Below are 7,517 nucleotides of genomic sequence, written 5' to 3' on the forward strand. Positions count from 1 at the left end.
GCTGGAGGATTTCAATATTTGAGTAAGTGTATCTCAGTGCAGTTATACAGGACCTTGGTGAGGTGATGTTTTTGGTATTGTGTGTAGTTTTGTTCTCTTCATCTGAGGAAGGACATTCTTGCTATTGAGGGAGTAAGTAGACTGATTCCAAGGATGGCATATGAGGAAATATTGGATAGACTGGGCTTACATTTGGTGGAATTCAGAAGGATGATGAGTATCCCATAGAACCAGATAAAATGGAGATGGGACAGGACAGGCGAGATGCAGGAAGAATGTTCCTAATTTTGGGGGAAGATCAGAATAAGGGTTCACAGTGTACGAATAAGAGTGAATCCACACAAAGTGAGGCAGAATTTCTTCATTCAGGGAGCTGTGAAACTATGGCATTCGCTCCCCAAGAAGCTGCTGAGGCCAGTTCAATCGATATATTCAGGAGGGAGCTGCGCGTGGCCCTTGAGGTTAAAGGGATCATGGGGTAAAGGGAAAGGGATACTGAGATCGTATCGAGTGGTGGTGTATGGGGAAAAGGTCGAATACGGCTAGTTCTGCACTGATTTTCTCAGTTTCTTTGTATTAACTGTGATTGTGCACATCAAAATATTCAACTTTATACCCTGAGTAGTGCTGCTTTGCGATACCAGTTTTATGAAAACAGATAATAAATTCCAAGTTTGCCAACATTTTTTTCAGCTCTTCCTCAAATCCGCATCGCTATTGAAAGATTGTGTCTAATTCCTGTAATCTATCTGGTCACCTTCATTTCCGAACATAGTTACTGCTTGCCTGTTGTCCATTTGCATTGTATGCTGCAGACTGAGCTGAAATAAAATTGGAATAACATCCACCTGATCAGGCAGCATCTGTGCAGAGAGGAACAGAGTTAACTAAGTCTGTAACGTTTCAATAGAACAGGGAACAGTTGGAGATCTAACAGTTTTAGATGAATGGCTGGTGTGGAAAGTTCAAAAAGAAGGTCTGTGTTTGGGGTGAAGATAGGACAGGTTGAATGATGGAAGATTGAGTCTTCTGTGGTCAAAGGAGATTGCACTGGAGTGAGAGAAAAAAACAGAGAAACTAAAGATGTGTCTCCAGCACGTGTGCTGCTGACTGAAGGAAATCAAATGGAAACAAACAAAGAAACAGAGATTGGGTAGGGAAGAGAGAGAGAGAGAGAGAGAGAGAGAGAGAGAGAGAGAAACAAGAATGGGGAAAGCAGAGAGCCAACGGGCGCGGAGAGAGAGAGAGAGCAACGTGCGATCCAATTGTTCAGTGTTAATGTGGACATCAAAAAAGAGGAGGTGGTTGCTGTATTGGGTAGGGATCAATCAAGGAGGGGCTGATTGCAGTTTTGTGTAGGGGTCAGTCAGGGAGAGGCTGATTTCAGTGTTGGGTAGGGATCAGTCAAGGAGGGGATGATTTCAGTGTTGGTAAGGGATCAGTCAGGGGCGGTATGACTGCAGTGCCAGTGAAACAATCAATCAGGAAGGGGAGAAAGCAGCGTTAGTTGGGATCAGTCTGGAAAGTATGCTTCCAGTGGTCGTAGAGATCAGTAAGGGAGGGGGATATTTCAGTGTTGGGGAGGGATCAGTCCGGGATGGGGAGATTGCAACGTCTGGGTAGAGATGAGATAGGGCGTGGAGGTTGTAATGTTACATAGGTATCAGTCAGAGACGGGAGAAATATAGTGTTGGGATAGGGATCAGTCAAGGAGGGGGTGATTGCAGTATTGGGCCGTGATCACTCAGGGAAGGGGAGATTTTAGTGTTTGTAGAGATCAGTCAGGGAAAGGGAGTTTGCATTGTTGGGTAGGAATCAATTTGGGAGGGTGTGATTGCAGTGTTGGGTATGAATCTCTTATGGAGGGGGTGATTGCAGTGTTAGCTAGTAATCAGTCAGCGATTGTGGTTACAATATTGGGTAGGGATTAATCTCTGAGGGGGTGATTGCAGTGTTGGTTAGGATGAGTCAAGGACGGCGAGATTTCAATGTTTGCAGAGATCGGTAAGAGAGGAGGAAAATACAGTTTTACTTTAATCATCAATCAGGGTTGGGGTTATTGCAATGATGATCAGCATCACTAAGGGATGGGGGTTTGCATCATTGTTGAAGCGATCAGTCAGGGAGAGGGAGATCACAGTGTTGTGGCAGGATCAGTTAGGAAGGGGGTGTAGGTCGTAGTGTCGGGTAGGGATCAAACAGGGGTGATGCCGTGTTGGGTAAAGATGAATTGTGGTGGGGAGAGATTGCAGTGTTAGGTACAAATTAGTCAGTTAAGAGGACTGTGTTGTGTCAAGAACAGTCGGGAACTGGGTGATTGCAGCATTGGATAGGGATAATTCAGGGTAGTGTGTGATTTCAGTGTTGAGTAGGAATCAGTCAGGGAGGGACCCATTGCAGTGCTGGGTAGAGACCAGGTAGATAGGGATTAACTGCTGTTTTGGGTAGTGATCAGTCATGTTAGGGTTCATTGCAGTGTTGTGTCGGTATCCATTGTGAAGGTGTGATTGCGGTGTTTGGTATGGATCACAGGGCATCGGTGAATGTAGTGTAAGGGAGGGATCGTTCAGGAAGGGGGAAATTGTCGTGTTGTGTACGATCAGTCAGGGAGGGTGTGTTAACAGTGTTGGGTAGGGATAGGTGAAGGAGGGGGGTGATTGCACCGTTGGGTAGGAATTAATCAAGCACGTGGATATTGAAGCTTTGCCAAAAGATCAGTCAGGAGGGTGCTGATTGCAGTTGTTGGGTAGGGATCAGTAATGGAAGGGAAGATTGCAAAGTTGTGTAGAGATGGTTCAGGGAGAGGAGGTTGCAGTGTCGGTTAGGGATCAATCAGAGATGGCAGAATTGCAGTGTTGGCATAGGGATCAGTCAGGGATGGGGTGGTTGCTGTACTGAGTAGAGATCAGTCCAGAAAGGAGTGTTTGCAGTGCTGGTGAAGCGATCAGTCAGGGAGAGGTCGATTATAGTGTCGATTGGGGAACAGTCAGTGAGGGGGAAATTGCAATGTTGGACATAGATCAGTCAGGGACGGGGCAATTGCAGTGCTTTGGATGGATCAGTCAAGATGGAGGACGATTGCAATGTTGACTGGAGATCAGTCAGGGCGGAAGTGATTGCAGTTTTGCGTAGGTATCAGTCAGGGAGCGGGAGTTTGCAGTGTTGGGCAGTGATCAATCTCTGCAGAGGTGATTGCAGTGTTGGGTAGGATTAGTCAAGGAAGGTGAGATTTCAATGATTGTAGAAATCATTAAGGGAGGAGGACTATTCAGTGTTGGGTAGGAATCAGTCTGGGAGTGGTTGATTGCAGTGAGTGCAGAGATCAGTCAGGCATGGGGTGTTTGCTGTGAGGGTGAAACAATCCGTCAGAGAATAGGAGATTGCAACGTTGGGTAGAGGTGACTCTGGGAGGGGGAGGTTGTAGTGTTGGGTATGGATCAGTTAGGGAGAGGTGTGATTGCTGTGTGGGGTAGCAATGAGTCCGACAGGAGAGATTGAAGTATACAGTAGAGATTAGTCAGCGAAGGGAAATTTTCAGTGATGGGTAGTGAACAGACAGGACGGGAGATTGCAATGTTCGTTATAGATCAGTCATCGAAAGGGAGATTGCAGTGTTGGTTACAGTTCAGCCAGGGAAGGAGAGTTTCCAGGGCTGAGTAGGAACCATTCAGAGTAAGTGTGATTGAAGTGAGTATAGGTGTCAGTCAGGATGGGGTGATTGCAGTGTTGTTAAAATTATCAGTCAGAGAGGGATGGTTGCATGTGCTGTTTGGAATCAGTCAAGAGGGGGAGATTTCAGTGTTTACAGCGATCAGTTCAGGAGGTGGAGAGAACAGTGTTGCATGCAGATCAGTCAGAGAAGGGTGATTGCAGTGTTGGGTAAAGATCGGTCTGCGAGAGGTGCTTGCAGTGAGTGCAAGGATCAGTCAGGGGCGGGGTGACTGCAGTGTTAGTGATGTGATCAGTCAGGGAGATGGACATTACAAAGATGGGTAGAGGTCATTCATGGAGGGGAGTTTCTAGTGTTGGGTAGAGGAGGGATGATTGCACTGCTGATTACAGATTAATCACGGGAGGGAAGACTGCAGTGTTCAGATGGGATTAGATAAGTAGGGGGCCAACTGAACTGTCGGGTAGTGATCAGTCATGGTGGGGTACATTGCAGTGTTCTGTAGCTATCCATAATGGAAGGTGTGATTGCGGTATTGGGTAGGGATCATTCAGTGCATAGCTGAATTCAATCCGTGCGAAACTGCAGTGTTGAATAGGGATCAGTCCGGGAGAAGTTGATTGCAGCATTGGGTAGGGATAAGTCAGGGAGGGGATAATTGCACCGATGGGCAGGAATCGGTCAAGAACACAGTGATTGCAGCTTTGCGAGAGATCACTCAGGTTGGGGCTGATTACAGTGTAGGGTTGTGATCAGTCAGGGAGGGAGAGATTGCAAATTTGAGTAGAAATAATTCATAGAGAGGATAGGGATCAGTTAGAGCTGATGCAGTGCTGGGATAGGAATCAGTCAGGGAGGGGGTGATTGAAGTATTGGGTCGAGTTCAGTAAGAGAAGGGGAATTTGCAGTGTTGGGTAGGAATCATTCAGGGGCGATTGCCGTGATGATCAGCACCATTGTTGAAGCGATCAGTCAGGGAGGGATGATTGCATGTGCTGTTTGGGAGCAGTCAAGGGCGGGAAGATTTCAGTGTTCATAGAGATCAGTAAGGGAGAGAGATATTACAGTGTTGAGGCGGGATCATTCAGGAAGGGGGAGATTAAAAGTTGGGTTAATGTGAGCCAGGGAGGAGTAGGTTGTAGTGTCGGGTAGTGATCAATCAGGAAGGGGCTGATTCTCTTGCTGGTTAGAGATGATCGTGTTGTGTTGGGATCAATCAGCGCTGCAGTAGTTGCCGTGTTCGGTTGTAATCAGTTGGAGAGGGTCAGATTTGAGTGTTGGGTAGGGATCAGTAGGGTAGGGGGTGATCGACGAGTTGGATAGTGATGAGTCAGGGTGGAGATTATTGTCGCGTTGTGTTGGGATCAGTCAGTGAGGGGGAAATTGTAGTGGTTGGGGTGGGGATCAGTCAGCGATTAGGCCATTGCAGTGTTGAGTGGAGATCAGTCGGGGGGGATGGTTGCAGTGTTCGGTAGGAATCGGTTTGGGCGGGGGCAGGTTGCAATGTTGAATAGATATTTGTCAGGGAGGGGTTGGTTGCAGTGTTGGGACGGGATCCATTCGGATGGTTGTGATTGCAGTCTTGGGTAGCGATCATTCATGGTGGGGTTGATTGCAGTATTGTGTCGGGGTCTGTCTGGAAGCTGTGTTGCAGTGTTGCATAGGGATCATTCAGGGCGTGGGTGATTGTAATGTTGGAGAAGTATCATTCAGGAGGGTGTGATTGCAATGTTGGGTAGGGATAGGGGAGGGAGTGTGCAATTGCTATGTTGGGTAGGAATCAGTCTGGGATGGGAAGATTGCAGTGTTATTTAGAGATCAGTCAGTGAGGGGGTGAATGTAGCATTGGCTAAAAATCAGTCCGGGATGGGGAGATTGCAGAGTTACGACGGAATCAGTCAGGGAGGTAGTGATTGCCGTGGTGGGTCGGGATCAGTCAGTGAGGAGAAAATTGCAGTGTTTGGTAGGGATCAGTGAGGAAGTGGCTGATTGCAATATTGATTCGAGATCAGTCAGGGAATGAGAGATAGTAGTAATAGGTATGAATCAGTCAGGGATTGTGTGCTTGAAGAATTGGAAAGGGTTGAGACAGAGCACGTGTGATTGCAGTGCTGGATAGGTTTCAGTCATGAAGGGGGTTTATTGTAATGTTGGGTAGAGATCAACCAGAATGGTGCTGATTGTAGTGTTGTGTCGAGATCGGTAAGGCAGTTGGCGAATGCAGTGTTGGGTAGAAGTCAATCAAGGAGGGGGAGATTGCTATGAATTGGTAGGGATCAGTCATGCTCCTGCACAGGTTGCTGTGTTGGGTAGGATCAGTCGGGATGGTTCGACTGTGAGGAAGAGATGAGGCATGGAGGGCAATTTAGCAGGGCCCATTCACCTGACCTGCACATCTTTGTGACTGCGGGAGGAAACCGGAGCGAACCCACGCAGACACGGGCAGAATGTACGGACTCCACACAGTCAGTCGCCTGAGGCAAGAATTGAAACCGAGTCTATGGCACTATGAGGCAGCAGTGCTAACCACTGTGCCACCCACAATAAGTGACTTTCAAAGGATACTACGCTGTGAGCAGGATTGCGAACCTGCGCAGGGAGACCCCATTAGATTTCAAATCCAACGCATTAACCTCTCGGCCATCACAGCTGTAGCATCGTGTAGAGCTCTTTCATATAGGGAGAGATTGCCGAGTTGGGAAGGAATCACTTAGGGACAGACTGATTGGAGTGCTGGATCGAGTTCAGTCAGGGAGTGTATGTAGAGTTGGCTCAGGATCAATCAGGTTCCGGATCTTTGTGGTGTTGGGTAGAGATCTGTCAGGGAGCGCGAGTTTGTAGTGTTATGGTCGGGATTAGTAGTCGGAAGGTTGTTTGCAGTGTTGGGGAGGTAGCAGCGCGGGGTTGGTCGCACTATTTGGATAGTGATCAGTTTGGGAGACGGTAATTGCAGTGTTTGGGTATTGAGGTTTTGATAACAGCACAGGTGGATCTTCACTCGATACCTGAGATTGAATCCAACGAGTCTATACTCAGCAGTCTGCCAGACTGAAGCAACTGGTGGCAATATATCATTTCAAGTGTCGGGGGGGGGGTTCACATTAATTTTCAAGTATTTTAACATTTGAACACACACACACACACACACACACACACACACACACACACACACACACACACACACACACACACACACACACACACACACCTGAGCCACTGTGCCATCCCAGCAATGGCAGAGATCACCACAAGCAGAGGCTGTACGTTAATTTAGAGTGCCAACTGCCATGACTCTGTGTGGTTGTTTGAAACTGTCAATCACAAACTGAGTGAAGATAAAGCATTGATGAGCGAAATGGCATAGATTTATGTCTAAATAGCTTTTCCTTTGATCAAAATTGACACATTCAACACGATGATAATCTAGAGGCATAAAATCAGTGAAGTGGGAGTAGAGTAAATTATCAAAACGAAAACATTTATGAGAAAGCACTGGCGGGTCGAAAAATCTCAGAGGTCTTTCAACATTTGTGGAACAGTCGGTTCAACAACCCTAACAGTTGATTAACTTGAAAGCACGGATGACTTGTATCCTATGCGTTTAAGGAAGTCAAGGAAGGATAGACTTAAGCCCCTGGCAATAATTTTCAAATCTTCTCTGTCCACAGGTGAAGTGCAAGATGACTGGGGAAATGATCCAAGTGCTAAAATAATGGAGGAGGTGGTCGGACAGGTACTTAGAGTCTAATCAGTGTAACTTCAATGATGGGTAAGTTATAAGAAAGAATTCTTGCCAATACAGAAGTTAGTCAGTATAGTCAGCAAGACTTTATTCAGAGAATGCTGT

The 7,517-nt window shown here is 46.9% G+C and overlaps 1 non-coding gene across 1 annotated transcript; it reads right to left on the reverse strand.

Annotated features, from left to right (window-relative positions):
* Positions 1-6,237: 6,237 nt before the first annotated feature.
* trnas-uga (transfer RNA serine (anticodon UGA)) lies at positions 6,238-6,320 on the reverse strand. The gene has a single exon. It is a non-coding gene; the product is annotated as a tRNA-Ser (tRNA).
* Positions 6,321-7,517: the final 1,197 nt, after the last annotated feature.

This window comes from Hemiscyllium ocellatum, chromosome 18 (assembly GCF_020745735.1).
Source record: "Hemiscyllium ocellatum isolate sHemOce1 chromosome 18, sHemOce1.pat.X.cur, whole genome shotgun sequence".
Taxonomy (NCBI): Eukaryota; Metazoa; Chordata; class Chondrichthyes; order Orectolobiformes; family Hemiscylliidae; genus Hemiscyllium; species Hemiscyllium ocellatum.